Below are 15281 nucleotides of genomic sequence, written 5' to 3'. Positions count from 1 at the left end.
GTTTTGCATTTTAATTTTTTGCTCCACTTCTTCCCAGAGCCATAACTTTTTGATTTTTAAATGGCAATGTGAGGACTTGTTTTTGCGGGACGAGTTGTAATTTTGAACGACACCATGGGTTTTACCATGTCGTGTAACAGAAAATGGGAAAAAAATTCCAAGTGTGGTGAAATTACAAAAACAGTGCAATCCCACACTAGATTTTTTTTTGGCTTTTTACTAGGTTCACTAAATGCTAAAACTGACCACCATTATTATTCACCAGGTCACTACGAGTTCATAGACACCAAACATGCCTATTTTTTATCTAAGTGGTGAATAAAAATTCCAAAGTTTGTAAAAAAAAAAAGGTGCCATTTTCCAAGACCCGTAGCGTCTCCACCTTTCGAGATCTGGGGCCAGCGGAGAGATTATTTTTTGCGCGCCAAGCTGATGTTTTTATTGATACCATTTTGGTGCATTTTATTGCAATCTTGCAGCGACCAAAAGATACGTAATTCTGGCGTTTTGATTTTTTCCTTGCTATGCCGTTTACCAATTCGATTAATTTTTTTTACATATTTATAGATCGGGCGATTCTGAAAACGGTGATGCGAAATATGTGTATATTTGATTTTTTTATTGCTTTATTTTGAATGGGACGAAAGGGGGGTGATTTGAACTTTTATATTTTTTTATTTTTTATTTTTTTTAAAAACCTTTCTTTTTACTTTTTACTTGCTTCAATAGTGTCCATAGGAGACTTGAAGCTGAACAAGCAAGCAATCCCTACATGTATTCAGGTCGTCCAGCAGCCACAAATCATGCAGCTGCGTCGACAGAAACTAAATCTCCGAGCACGCCAAAATACTCAGAGGACACCCGAGCATGCTCGGGAAAATCCGAGCAACGAGTATACTCGCTAATCACTAATCCTGTTTTATTGAATGCTTTTATACTTTTTGTCTTTTATTGTAATCCTGTCTTATGGTAATACAATGACTGAAATGTCATTTGTACAGAAAAGGCACCAAAAAAGTATGAAACTTGCAAGATCTCTAATTGTTCCTTAAAGGGAACCTGTCACAAGGTTTGGCTGATATGAAATATGGCTATCACCTTTCAGGGCTGATATAAAACATTCTACGAGGCTGTATATCTGTCCCCATCCCAACCTTTAAGAGAAGAAAATAACTTTTATTATACTCACCTGAGGGGCGGTTTGATCTGAGGGGTGTCGCAGGTCTTGATCCAGCGCCCCACATCTTCTTGCGATGCTGTCCTCCTGCTTGCTTCATGCGGATGACGCATCCCTGCATCATCCACATAGTCTCCTCGGCACCGCGCTCCTGTGCAGGTGTAATTCCCTGTCCTGTTGAGGGCAGAGCAAAGCACTGCAGTGTGCAAATGCCATGGCTCTTTGACCTTTCCCAGCACCTGTGCACTGCAGTACTTTGCTCTGCCCTCAACAGGACAGGGAAGCACACAGGGATGCATCATCCACATGAAGCAAGCAGGAGGACGGTATCGTAAGAAGATGGGAGGTGTCGGTCAAAGAAGAGCGACAACCACTGGTCCGGACCACCCCGCTCGCAGGTGAGTATAATAAAAGTTATTTTTATTCTCTTACAGGTCAGATTTGGGGCAAATTAACAGCATTATAGAATGCTGTATATCAGTCCTGAAAGATGATAGTCGTATCTCATATTGGCCAAACATGGCGACAGGTTCCCCTTAACCACTTTCTGACATAATTTGACCAGTAACGGATTATTACATCATTTCAATCATCTGCTCACATGGGTGGTGTGTGGGTGAACGTCTCCAGGTGTCAGCTGATTCGGACAGCTGACACTGGGCACAATGTGCCAGGAGCTGTCAAGCACCACTCCCAGCACTTTAACTCCTGAAATGCTGTGATTGAATGCGATCGCAGCATTCTGGGAACTGGCATAATGTTGACAGCCCGTCTGCCTTTGGATCGGAGACCCCGCGATGATTTGCGGGGTCCCGATCATTGACATAGGGACCCAATGTTGTTATAACGACATCCGGGTCACCAGAGCTAGGAAACTTACTGCTCATGTGCAGTGCATGATCAGCAACTTTCTCTGTCAGTGCAGAGCTGACAGTTTATACAGCATGGGGATGCTGCTGCTTCCCCATGCTGTACAAGCGATCAGCCAACAAAACATAATAGTCCCATAGTGGGACAAGGTGAAAAAGTTAAAATAAAAGTTAAAAAAAATCAATAATTGTAAGGATTTTTAAAATAATAATAATAATAATAATAATAATAATAATAATAATAATAATAATAAATTCTAAAGATCTTGTATCTATAAATAAATATCTGTATAAAAAAATTAAATAATAAAAGTACACATATTTGTTATTGCCACATCTGCAATGACTCGACCTATAGAACTGTCCCACTAGTTAACCCTTTTAGTGAACAGCATAAAAAACTAAATAAAAAACAATGTAAAAAGCAATGCTTTATCATCATACCGCCGAGCAAAAAATGGAATACAACGCAATCAAAAAGACGGATAAAAATAAACATGGTACCACTGAAAGTGTCATTGTGTCCTGCAAAAAATAAGCTGCCATACAGCTCCATCAGTAGAAAAATGAAAAAGTTATAACTTTCAGAATAAAGCAATGCAAAAATAATAATTTTTTTCTGTGAAATAGTTTTTATAATGTAAAAGCTTAAAACTTAAAAAAAGATATAAATGAGTTATCGCTGTAATCGTACTGACCCAATGAGTAAAACTGCCTTATCAATTTTACCACACACAGAATGGCATAAAGCCCCCAAAAATATCCCCCTGAATTGTTGTTTTTTTGTTCATTCTGGATCCCAAAAATCGGATTAGGAGATCAAAAAATGTCATGCACCCGAAAATGCTACCAACAAATAACGTCAACTATTTTTTTTGCAATTAAAAGCGTCTTTTAGTGTGTGACAGCAGCCAAACACAAAAACCTGATATAAATCTGGTATAGCTGTAATTGCACCGACCAGAAGCATAATATCGCCATATCACTTTCTGTATTGCGCACAAGGAATGGTGTAAAAAAATAAATAAAACCAATTCTTTACCTCCTGTTGATTTTTTCATTCTGTCTCCCAAAGATTGCAGTAAAGCTCGGCGCACATATATCCTGAGCTCTGCGCTGAGTACTTTCGCATGGGGTTTCTGTGAAAATCTCTGAAATACGTGATTCAGTCAGAACTTCTGGCAGAAGATTTCCTATAATGGAGACACTGTGGATGCCATCTGATCTGAGATCCGCCAATGTCTGTTTTTTTAGGATTACATAAAAGTGCCATTGGCCACAGTTTTGCACATTTCTAAAAATAAGGAGAAAGCTGAATAGAGGCCAAACGGAGTTCAGAGTAACTCTGCTTACTCATTATAGTGAATGGATTCCTTGGTAGTTTAATCAGAATCACGTCACTAAGAGATTTCGATGGAAATCCCATAGTAAGTGCTCAGCATTGAGCGACAGATAAATGTGATCCCAAACATTATGTAAAATGTTCACAATAAAAGCTTCAACTCAATCCCCCAAAAAAGCGAGTCGCCACTCAGATCTGTCATCTGTTAATGAAAATATAGGTGGCTTCCATGTTACTGGTAGCACAAAGGCTCTGGAAAAGCGAAATGGCTCCTCATCTGCCAAACGAAATTCAACAAATTCTCTGCTCTCAAATCCAAATGCCCTCCTCTCTTCTGAACCCCATAGTTTATCTAAACCACATATTGCGTCCACGTTCGGCATATCTGAAGTGATGAGAGCCCGCCTAACTTACAGGTGAATGCCTCCAGAAGCACGGGCTGGGCATAATGTACTGTTGACTACAGCATACTGGTCACTACAGCGTATTGGTTGCTAGAGCATAATAGTCACTGCAACGGCAGTTTGCAATTTTTCACTTGGCAACATTCATTGCTGCTTGTTTCTGGAACATACCCATGAAGTCCAAATTGTCACTTCACCTCCAAGGGGTATAGTTTCCAAAATGGGGTCACTTGAGGGGGCATTCTGCTCTTCTATCAAGTAGGGGCTCTGTATATGGAGACCTCAAACTGTTCTTGGAAAATTTACACTCCAGGAGGCAAATAACACTCTGTTCCTCCTAAATCTCTCTGTATGGCTAAGTAGTACTGTACAGCCACATAAGGGGTATTGCCACATTCAGTAGAAATTGTGGGATAAATTTTGATACCATCTTACCCATTTCTTGTGTGACAGTGTAAAATCTGGGGCTACAACTAAATTTTGGAGAATATGAAAAATTTGTTGCCAAAATAGCATTTTTTGGGGGAAAATGTGATTTATTTATTTTTACAGCTCAACGTTATAAACTTCTTTGAAGCACCGTGGGGTTCAAAGCGCTCAACATGCATCTAAATACATTTCTTGAGGGGTCTATTTTCCAAAATTGGGTCACTTGGGAGGGGTTTCCACTGTTTAGGCACATCAGAGGCTCTCCAAATGCGATATGGCGTCCGCCAATTGTTCTAGCAAATTTTGTATTCAAAAAGTCAAATGGCTTTCTTTCTCATCCAAGCTCTGCCATGTGCCCAAACATGTGGGGTATCGGCATACTCAATAGAAATTGCACAACAAATTTTGGGTCCATTTTTTCCTGTTACCCTTGTGAAAACAAAAAAAATTGGATCTGAAGTAAAATTTTTGTGAAAAAAAGTTAAATGATGATTTTTTTTCCACATTCCGAATATTCCTGTGAAGCACCTGATGGGTTAATAAACTTTTTGAATGTGGTTTTGATCACCTTGACAGGTGCAGTTTTTAGAATGGTGTCACTTTTGGGTATCTTCTATCATATAGACCCTTCAATGGGACTTCAAATTTCATGTGGTCCCTAAAAAATGGTTTTGTAAATTTTGATGCAAAAAATGAGAAATCAATGATCACCTTTTAACCCTTATAACTGCCTAACGAAAAAAAAAATTGATTCCAATATTGTGCTGATGTAAAGTAGAAGACATGTGAGAAATGTTACTTTACAAATATTTTGTGCGACATATCTCTATGATTTAACCTCTTTCTGACATCTGACGTACTATCCTGTCCATGGGGCCCGGGCCCCTATGCCCATGGACAGGATAGTACGTCGTAATGATCAGCGGCCGGGTGTCAGCTGATTATCACAGCTGACACCCGGCACTATGTGTCAGGGGCGGACACGGACTGATCACAGTGTACCGAGGGTTTAGGGAAGCATCGGCAGGGAGGGGGCTCCCTCCGTGCTTCCCTGAGACCCCAGCAGCAGCGCAATGTGCAGCGCTGCTGCAGGGGCCTCCTTCCCTGCAGGTCCTCGGATCCAAAATGGTGGCGGGGACCTTTGGGGGCCTGCAGGGAGGCGAACTCTTCTTGCCTGCAAAGCGCCGGCATGAGGAAGCCTGCAGCACTGCCTGTGACAGATCGCTGATCTGTCACAGCGATCTGTGATGTGACAGATCAGCCATCTGTCATATGACAGTTATGTCCCCCCTGGGACATTGTAATAAAATTTAAAAAAAAAGTGTAAAAATAATTTATAAAAAAAACGCTAAATAAATTAAAAAAATATATATATTCACTAATAAATTCATTTTTTGGAAATAAAAAACCCAAAACAATAAAAGTACACATATTTAGTATCGCCGCGTCCATAACAACCCGCCCTATAAAACCGTCCCATTAGTTACCCCTTTAGCGAACCCCTTAAAAAATAAAAATAAAAAACAAAGCAAAAAATAATGCTTTATTATCATACCGCCGAACAAAAAGTGCAATAACGCGCAAACAAAAAGACGGTTATAAATAAACATGGTACCGCTGAAAACGTCATCTTATCTCGCAAAAAATGAGCCACAATACAGCATCATCAGTGAAAAATTAAAAAAGTTATAGCTCACAGAATAAAGCGATGCAAAAATAATAATTTTTTTATATAAAATTGTTTTTATTGCATAAAAGCGCCAAAACATAAAAAAAGACATAAATGAGGTATCGCTGTAATCATACTGACCCGAAGAATAAAACCATATTACCAATTTTACAGCACGCGGAATGGTGTAAACGCACCCCCCAAAAGAAATTCTTGAAATGCTGTTTTTTGTTCATTCTGCGTCCCAAAAATCGGAATAAAAAGCGATCAAAAAAGTCACATGCCCGAAAATGGTACCAATAAAAACCTCAACTCGTCCCGCAAAAAATAAGACCTCACATGACTCGGTGGGTCAAAATATGGAAAAATTATAGCTCTCAAAATGTGGTGCAAAAACTATTTTTACAATAAAAAGCGTCTTTTAGCGTATGACAGCTGCCAAACATAAAAACCCGCCATATATAGTAAACCAACCCCCCTTTATCACCCCCTTAGTTAGGGAAAAATAATGAAATGAAAAAAATGTATTTATTTCCATTTTCCCATTAGGGTTAGGGTTAGGGCTAGGGCAAGGGTTAGGGTTAGGGCTGAGATTAGGATTAGGGGTGTGTTGGCATTAGGGTTGGAGTTAGAATTGGGGGGTTTCCACTGTTTGGGCACATCAGGTGCTCTCCAAATGCAACATGGCATCTGATCTCAATTCCAGCCAATTCTGCTTTGAAAAATTCAAACTGTACTCCTTCCCTTCCAAGCTCTGCTATGCGCCCAAACAATGGTTTACCCCCACATATGGGGTATCTGCCTACTCAGGACAAATTGCAAAACAACTTTCTGGTCCAATTTCTTCTGTTACCCTTAGGAAAATAAAAAATTGGGGGAAAAACGCCCAGGCATTATAAACTTCTGTGAAACCCTTGGGGGTTCAAAGTGCTCACCACACATCGAGATAAGTTCCGTGGGGGGTCTAGTTTCCAAAATGGTGTCACTTGTGGGGAGTTTCATTAGTTTAGGCACATCAGAGGCTCTCCAAACGCGACATGACACCTGCAGACCATTCCATCAAAGTCTGCATTCCAAAACGTCACTACTTCCCTTCCGAGCCCCGACGTGTGCCCAGACGGTAGTTTTCTCCCACATATGGGGTGTCTGCGTACTCAGGACAAATTGGACAACAACTTTTGGGGTCCAATTTCTCCTGTTACCCTTGGGAAAATAAAAAAATTGGGGACTAAAAGATCTTGTTTGTGAAAAAAAATGATTTTTTTTATTTTCACGCACAGGAGTTATAAACTTCTGTGAAACCCTTGGGGGTGCAAAGTGCTCACCACACATCTAGATAAGTTCCTTAGGGGGTCTAGTTTCCAAAATGGGGTCACTTGTGGGAGGTTTACACTGTTTAGGTACATCAGGGGCTCTCCAAAGGCAACATGACACCCGCAGACCATTCCATCAAATGGGCATTCCAAATGCGGCATGGCGTCCGATTCCAATTCCAGCCAAAAAAGTCAAATGATGCTGCTTCCCTTCCGAGCTCTGCCATGCGCCCAAATAGTGGTTTACCCCCACATGTGGGGTATCATCGTACTCAGGACAAATTGCACAATAACTTTTAGGGTCCTGTTACCCTTGAGAAAATAAAAATTGGGGGTGAAAAGATCATTTTTGTGGAAAAAATTTGATTTTTTAATTTTGCGACTGTACATTATAAACTTCTGTGAAGCCCTGGGAGGTTCAAAGTTCTCACCACACATCTAGATAAGTTACTTGGGGGTCTAGTTTCCAAAATGGGGTCACTTGTGGGGGGTTTCCACTGTTTAGGCACATCAGGGGCTCTCCAAACATGACATGGCGTCCGATCTGAATTCCAGCCAATTTTGCTTTGAAAAAGTCAAACGGCGCTCCTTCCCTTCTGAGCTCTACCATGTGCCAAAACAGTGGTCCCCCCCACATATCAGGTATCAGCGTACTCAGGAGAAATTGCACAATAACTTCTGCAGTCCAATTTCTCCTTTTACCCTTGGAAAAATGAAAAAAATTGGACCCGAAGTAATTTTTTTGTGAAAAAAAGTTAAATGTTCATATTTTTAAACATTCAAAAAATTCCTGTGAAGCATCTGAATGGTTACTAAACTTCTTGAATGTGGTTTTGAGCACCTTGAGGAGTGCAGTTTTTAGAATGGTGTCACTTTTGGGTATTTTCTGTCATATAGACCCCTCAATGTGACTTCAAATGTGATGTGGTCCATAAAAATAAAATGGTGTTGTAAAAATGAGAAATCGCTGGTCAAATTTTAACCCTTATAAATTCCTATAAAAAAAAAATTATGGTTCCAAAATTGTGCTGATGTAAAGTAAACACATGTGAAATGTTACTTATTAAGTTTTTTGTGTGCCATATCTCTGTGATTTAAGGGCATAAAAAATCAAATATGGAAAATTGCGAAATTTTCAAAATTTTTGCAAAATTTCCATTTTTTTCACAAATAAACGCAAGTTATTTGAATGAAATTTTACCACTAACATGAAGTACAATATGTCACGAGAAAACAGTGTCAGAATCAGTGGGATTCATTTAAGAATTTCTGAGTTATTACCTCATAAATGGACAGTGGTCAGAATTGCAAAAATTGACCCGGTTATGAATGTGCAAACCACCCTTGGGGGTAAAGGGGTTGTGGGCATGAAAATTCAAATTTGGAAAATTGCGAAATTTTAAAATTTTTTGCCAAATTTCCATTTTTCTAACAAATAAGTCATATCAAATAATTTTTACAATAATCCTGAGGTACAATATGTCACAGAAATACTTTCTCAGAATCACCGGGATCCATTGAAGTATTCCAGAGTTATTACCTCATAAAATGACAGTGGTCAGAATGGCAAAAATTGGCCTGGTCATTAACATGCAAACCACAATTATCTTGCACCAAACAATGACGTTTTGTCTCAACACATGTTGTTTCATCATATACTGTTTGTATACATACAGGGTGGGCCATTTATATGGATACACCTAAATATAATGGGAATGGTTGGTGACCCAGATCGGCGCGCTGAATTTACAGAATGGGCAAAACAAAAATTGGAACAGGACCCTCAGTTTACATAGAACACTATGTTCAGTGATGAGGCAAACTTTTTTTGGGTGGACTATTTATATGGATACACCTAAATAAAATGGGAATGGTGACAGTTTTCTTGCGTAGGGTGTCTTGCATTGAAATCTGCTGCAATGACCCGGGTACTGCGTTCACCTGTCATCAACACAATTTCTATCTGCTCCTCATATGTTAACCTCTGCGACAAGTCAATGGCTGCAAACAAAGAGAAAATTGTAAATAACTCATGAAAGAATAAAGTTATGTTAAAACCAAAACCATTGTTTTTCTTGTGAAATTCTCAATAAATTTTATGTGCACATGACCCGCTTCCCATTGAAAAAAATAAAATTGGATCCAAAATGGCCTTCTTCAAAATGGCTGCCATGGTCACCACCCATCTTGTAAAGTTTTGTCCCTCCCATATATTAATGTGCCACAAACAGGAAGTTGATATCGCCAGCCTTTCCCATTTAATTTAGGTGTATACATATAAATGGCCCACCCTGGATATATATATATATATATATATATATATATAATCATTGCCGAAAGGATATACATATCCTGGCCTCCCAATCATTTTTATTCATGTTGCATTTTTTACCCAATAAAAGGGTCCTGGACCCACCTCAAAATCCATGGACCAGAGAATTATCTGTACAGCTTTTTTTTACAGATCCTGATGTACAGTAATCTACAAATATTCTTTTTCTGAGATTACAGTTTTTACTCTCCTGTAAAGCATATGTCAATTTTACATGTGAAAAAAAGATCTACGGTACTTTAGCAAAAAAACTGAATTGACATAAGAGTAATTCACTAAGAATCACTTTATATGAAATGAAGAATAATTTTAAGAGCCTTAACACTTGTAACTCAATGATGCTAAAGTACTGCAATCAGGAGCAGGTATTTTCTTATGACAGTGCATTCAGTTCTGTTTAATCAAAAGTATATTCATATAAATAAAAGAAAAAAGAAAGTACAACAGATCTTTCATGAATCGTCTGATATTCATTTCCTTCAAATTCTTCAAGAGCTGGCATAAATTAGCTAACCAGCGAAGGTGAAATACATTTAAATTCTTTTTACTCTGCCTTTGTAAGCAATGACACAGATAACCCTGTATAGTTACTAAAATATGCTTATCAAAATGAAAGAAATCTTAAAACAGTGGATTAATAGTTCAAACTTTTGCCTTTCAGCACTGAGGTCCATAGATTAAATTATACCCAGGGTGATATCCTCCTTGGGTGATCTTAATTTCACCCTTAACTCCTTAGTGACCACCAATAAGTCTTTTTAATGACCTGAGATATAAAAGAAAATGTAGCAGCTGACAGCTGAAGAATATAGGTTACAACCCGCTGCATTAGCGAAGATTTGTGTTGGCACTGACCATTGCCATCTAAAGCCTTTGATGTTTATGTCAATAGTAACTATGGCATGGCGCTTAGTTACCCACTGTTTACCCTGGATACCCTATCAGGACCAGCGAGCACGCTGGTATCCAGGGTAAACAGCAGGTAACTAAGCACCCTGTGACACTTAGTTACCCGCTGTTTACCCTGGATACCAGCTGCCAGCATCTGTTGTATGGCGCTGGAAACTCGCTGTTCATTTGTCTCTCACTGTCACACGCAGCGATGTGTGCTGCCCAGCGGGAGACCAACGATAGATTTTTGGCCCAGACCATTAGGCAATGATTAGCGATCAGCCAACTGATCGTTGATCGTTGCTACGTGTCACACGTAACGATGTCGTTTCGACAACGCTGCAATGTCACCAAACTGGTGACGTTGCAACGATATTGTTTAATAATAATAATAATAATCTTTAGTTATATAGCGCAAACATATTCTGCAACGCTTTACAGTTTAACAGTTTCAAAACACAAGTCATAAGTAACATCGTTAACAATACAACAATGGAAGTAAAATAAGATGACCCTGCTCGTGAGAGCTTACAATCTACAATGAGGTGGGGGAGATACAAAGTACAGGTGTGTATTTACAATGATGTATTTACAATGATGGTCCAGCGATCTTGAGAAGGTGGGGGATAGAGATAGTGAATGGGCTACATACGCACACTTACACATAAAATGACTTTGATTAGTGAATGTGATAGGCCGCTCTGAACAGATGTGTTTTGAGAGAGCACCTAAAACTGTGCAAATTGTGGATAGTCCTAATTTCTTGGGGTAGAGCATTCCAGAGGATTTGCGCAGCACGGGAGAAGTCTTGGAGTCGGGAGTGGGAGGTGCAGATTAGTGCAGAGGTTAGTCGAAAGTCTTTTGCAGAGCGCAGCGGTCAGCTAGGCTGATAGACAGAAATGAAGGGGGGTGCCGCACTGTGGAGAGCTTTGTGGGTGAGAACAAGTACTTTGAATTGGATCCTATAATGAATGGGCAGCCAGTGTAACGACTGGTGAAGAGTGGATGTGTCCGAATACCGATTAGCCAGATGGATGACCCTGGCTGCTGCATTAAGTATGGACTGGAGAGGGGAAAGTCAAGTAACGGGGAGGACAATTAAAAGAGTATTGCAGTAGTCCAGGTGGGAGTGCATCAATGCGACAGTGAGGGTTTTTGTTGTTCCCATGGTGAGAAAAGGGCGAATTTTGGAGATGTTCTTTAGGTGTAAGTGGCAAGAGTGGGCAAGAGTTTGTATATGGGATGTGAAGGAGAGGTTGGTGTCAAACATAACACCCAGACAGCGCACCTGCTGCCGGGGTGTTATTATGGTGCCACCCAGAGAGAGGGAAATGTCAGATTTAGGGAGGTTAGTAGACAGCGGGAGCAGAATAAGTTCAGTTTTTGAGAGGTTAAGTTTCAGATAGAGAGCGGACATGACATTGGAGACTGCGGACAGACAGTCACTGGCATTCTGTAGTATAGTGGGGGTGAGGTCGGGGGATGACGTGTATAGTTGTGGGTCATCAGCATAAAGATGGTACTGAAAGCCAAATCTGCTGATGGTCTGTCCAACTGGGGCCATGTAGAGAGAGAAGAGGAGGGGGCCAAGGACTGAGCCTTGAGGTACCCCGACAGTGAGAGGAAGAGGAGATGATGTGGAGCCAGTGAACAAAACACTGAAGGAGTGGTCAGAGAGATAGGAAGAGAACCAGGAGAGAGCGATGTCCTTAATGCCTAGTGACTGGAGCCTATGGAGTAGGAGACGGTGGTCAACAATGTCGAAAGCTGCAGAAAGGTCAAGAAGAATGAGCAGAGAGTATTCACCTTTACATTTTGCTGTCAGAAGGTCATTGGTAACTTTGATGAGTGCAGTTTCAGTCGAATGTAGGGGTCGGAAGCCAGACTGTGAAGGGTCTAGGAGGGAGTGACTGGAGAGGTAACGGGTAAGGCGGCAGTAGACTAAGCGCTCCAAGAGTTTAGAGATGAAGGGGAGATTGGAGACTGGTCTGTAGTTGTTTGTGCAGAATAGGTCGAGAGCAGGTTTCTTTAATAATGGAGTTATGATAGAATGTTTGAAGGAGGTTGGGAAAATGCCCGAGGAGAGGGAGAGATTAAAGATTGTAGTTAGGTGAGTTGTGACGACTGGAGAGAGAGACTAGAAAAGTTGTGACGGAATCGGTAGTGCATGTAGTCGGACGTGAAGAAGAGAGAAGTCTGGAGACTTCTTCTTCTGCGATGGGATCAAATGTGGAAAGTGAGCCAGGGGAAATGTAGGTAGGGATGGGAGTCACAGCACTTGGTGGTTGGGAGCAGATTTCCTGGCGGATATTATCAATTTTCTCTATAAAATGGGAGGCCAGGTCATCTGCATAAATGTCTGAGATAGGAGCTATTGTTATTGATAGGAGATATTGTTCACAATATCGTTGCATGTAACGGGGCATTAAAGAAAACATTAATCATTTGAACATCTCCACTCAACAAAGAAAAAAGTAAGTGAGAATCTACAAAGAGTGAGCCATGATAAAGAAGTAAAACAGGATATTTGTTAAAGCTGCTGCATCACATCATTTTGTCCATCTGGGTACAAAACTTTGTTGTTTATATATCCAACTGAATTTTTTAGCTTAATGTTTGCCTTGTCTTCAATATTTGATTGTTTATTTGTTCAAGAATTATAACTCTAAGCACATCAAAATTCTTGTTTTGTTTGACAGCCAGATGACAGGAATCATCACGCACTTTCAATTCCTTGTCACAGCACAGCGTTCAGCTATCTCTACCCCATGCCTTGGAATGAAAAAGAAAGTTCACATCCACCCACCCACAGGCCCAAATGCTAAATGGCATTGCCGACTTATCGACCAACACGTGGACAAGTGCCTGTGTCCAGGGAAGCTACATTTCCCTGATGGCACACTGAGTGAACATTGTGGAGGCCGGGGCCAAGTCACACCCTGGCAAGGTGCATAAACTCTCGACGCCAAAAATTGCTGGCCCTACTTCTATCAAGGTTTCCTCCACCTCCTACAGCAGTTCTTGCATCCCCCACTCCTCCTCATCCACCATCTCCGATGTGGTATCTTACAGCATGTCGTCCATATCAGCCAGAAGCAGCATTGCCTCAGTGGAGACAAACCACACACCACGGCAGAGTTACTTAAAGGAATAACAGACCAAACAGATCTGTTGTTTTTACCGCTGAGCCTCCAACCAGGCATGATTGTGTGTGATAAAGGGATCAATATGGTGACAGCTGTGAAGCTTGGCATATGTCCTCAACTTGATAGTTTCAGAAAACATACCCAGATTTGTCAGAGCTTCTGTTTAAGGTACGCCGTGTCAGCACCCATTTCTGCAAGTCGGCTACAGCTGACGCCATTCCGGCAGTGCTGCAACTGTGCATGCAAGTGCCACCTCAACATCTTGTGTGCAACATCACCACACACTGGAATTCCACACTGCACATTCTGGCAAAGATTTGTGAGAAGAAGAGACCAATGATTGAGTACCAGCTCCAACATGCCCGTTGGTATTCTGGTCAGCCTCTGCACAAAACAACTGAAAAGTAGGCATGGATGTCTGACATTTGTTTTATTCTCAAAGACTTTAAGGACTTTGCAAAGATGGTGAGTGGTGATGAAGACATAGTCAGCGCAAATATCCAGATTCTGTGCCTTCTTAAACAGTCACTGCTCAGAAATAAACATGAAGATTTGCATGCAGACCAGGTGGAGATAGAAGAAGACATAACAGGGTGAGGTTGTAGTCAGCTAAGCTTCATCTCATTTGCTCAGTGTGGATTGGGTAACAATGAGGCATTGGACGCAGAGGAGTAGGAAGAGGAATAACAGGAGCTGGTGGCTAGCACAACAGAGACTATGTATTCACACATTCTTTGTCTTATCACTCCTACATGGATGGGCTGAAGATGGGAATGAAGAGGAATGGAGGTAGGAGATGAAGTAGAAGATGGAGAGTCGTCATCATTGTGGAGATAGGGTAGTGTTGCCTGTGTGGAATTTGGCCCATATGGCGGACTTTTTGTACCGCTACCTTTCCCATGACCCTCGTGTTGCATTCATCTTAGCCATAAAAGGTACTGATTGTTCACTCTGATAGACCCACGCTATAATGAGAACTTTGCATCTCTTCTTTCCGAAGTGGAGAAGTCTTCTAAAATGTTACATTAACAGAAGGCCATTGTTAAAAATAAGTTGAAAAAATTCCCATCAAACAATGCTAGTGGCTGAGGGCAAACTTCCTTGCCAAACCAAAAAAGAGAGATAAGGGAGACACACAGCAGAGGCAGTGGTACACTGTCAAAGGCATGGGCCAATTTCATGACACCAGCCCAGCGCCCAAGGCCTGAAACCCTGGTATTTTTTGACAAGGAGGGGCCTTTTTTTAAAGATGATCTAGGAATAGCCTGATCAAACCAACATACTCCATAATTCCTATGCAACTTTCATCTATTGAGTCCCTCTAAGCCTTGGAGGTGTTGTGCTGCCCTGCTGCTAGGGCCTTGTGTAAGCGTGGTTTTAGTCCTACCGGAAGATGGAGGCTCATAATAGACAGGCACTTTTACCTGTCAACAGAGAAAGCAGAGAGGCTCACTCTCGTTAAATTGAACAATGCCTTGATTAGCCCACACTTTTCCACACCACCAGATGACAGAAGCAAATAAAGTGTTTGTAATATTCAATTTTTTATTGAGGCCTGCCAGTTGTTGCATTTTTTGGGGGTCTATGGATGATTCTCATCACCATTCTTGTCTTGCTTTGCATTTTTTGCAAAGCCTTTATTACTGTATAAGTACATTAACTACACTTTTCAAATATTTTCATTCAAAATTTTGTTATTGATTCAGTGA

Source organism: Dendrobates tinctorius, unplaced genomic scaffold, assembly GCF_039654945.1.
Source record: "Dendrobates tinctorius isolate UK_male_01 unplaced genomic scaffold, ASM3965494v1 ptg000008l, whole genome shotgun sequence".
Taxonomy (NCBI): domain Eukaryota; kingdom Metazoa; phylum Chordata; class Amphibia; order Anura; family Dendrobatidae; genus Dendrobates; species Dendrobates tinctorius.
This window is presented reverse-complemented; position numbering follows the sequence as displayed.